The sequence below is a fragment of the Pinus tabuliformis genome, chromosome 3_2 (assembly GCF_031772625.1).
Source record: "Pinus tabuliformis cultivar Carrire ecotype Pingquan chromosome 3_2, CPIR1, whole genome shotgun sequence".
Classification (NCBI taxonomy): Eukaryota; Viridiplantae; Streptophyta; class Pinopsida; order Pinales; family Pinaceae; genus Pinus; species Pinus tabuliformis.
Window position 1 is genome coordinate 24,971,709 of NC_142302.1, and position 1,546 is coordinate 24,973,254.

A 1,546-nucleotide genomic window follows, 5' to 3' on the forward strand; every position below is an offset into this window, starting at 1 on the left:
TGCATCTAGGTTTTTATCAACTACTACATCTATTTTTGCATCCCTTTTTGTATCCAATTTTGGACCAGGATTTGCATCGGGTTTTGTGTCTCGTTTTGCATCTACTTTTGCATCGACTTCTATTGCATCCACTTTTGCATACAATTTTGCATCCACTGTTACACCCATTTTAAATTTCACTTTTGGCATCCCTTTCTACATCTTCATTTGCATCATACTTTGATTCTTTTTTTTCATTTATCATTACATCCACTTTTGTTATGCCATAATTTGCACCATGTTTTGCACTCACTATTGTATCCACGTTTGCTTCCAATTTTGAATCCATGTTCACATCCTCTTTTGCATCAAATATTGCATCTATTTTTGCATCCACTTTTGTGCCAGGTTTATGCATTGGGTTTTGCATCTCGTTTTGTATCTACTTTTGCATCTACTTCCATTGTATCCATTTTTTTCATCCAATTTTGTTTTGCCTGTTGCATCAATGTTTGCTTCCACTTTTACATCCATTTTTGCATCTTATTTTGCATATTTTTTGTCTATTGTTACATCCACTTTTGTTGCACCATATCTTGCGCCTACCATTGCAACCACATTTGCTTCCACGTTTGCATCCACATTTGCATCCTCTTTTGTGTTCAAGTTTGCATCAGATATTGTGTATGTTTTTGCATCCCCTATTGTATCCACTTTTGTTTCATCCATTTTTGCATCTACTTTTGTGTCCGTTGTTGCATCCACATTTGTTTCACCACAGATTGTGCCAAGTTTTACACCTACCATTGGACCCATGTTTGCTTCCACTTTTGCCTTCATGTTTGCATCCAAGTTTGCATTGACAACTGCATCTACTTTTGCATCCACTTTTGTGTTAGGTTTTTCATGTTGTTGTGCATCTACTTATGTTGTATCCACTTTTCATCCAATTTTACTTCTATTGTTGCCTCCATTTCTATGTTCGCTTTTGCATCCCTTTTCCAACACTCATCATATTTTTTGCATTATTGATATTCCTTATGGCATTGACAATTATGAACAATTGATGACAATGTCAATAATATTGACAATGATGAAAATGAAGATGATGGCGATGACATTAATTGTGATTATGATGATAAAGACGATAGTGGTTACACTGACATTAATGATGATGATGGCAATGATTATGATGATGACGACGCTAATGACCTTGGCGAATCTTCCCAATTTTAGATGTTGTCATTGTCATAATCATAAGCATTATCTTTGGTGTCATCATCATCATTTTCATCTAGGTCATCATCAAAAACAATAATGGCATGAATGATGATGATGATTACAACAATGTTGATAGAAATTACATTAATGATGATGATGGGGATGATAAAAATGACAATGACGATGATAATGGTGGTGATGATGATGATCATCGATCATCTCTCAAAAATAGAGTTGTTATTTCTCTTACGTATATCAATGTGTCCTAGACAACCCTTTTCTAGCACTGATCACATTTTTCGGGTTGATGATATTTCTTACAACGTCTATAATTATAAACAATTGC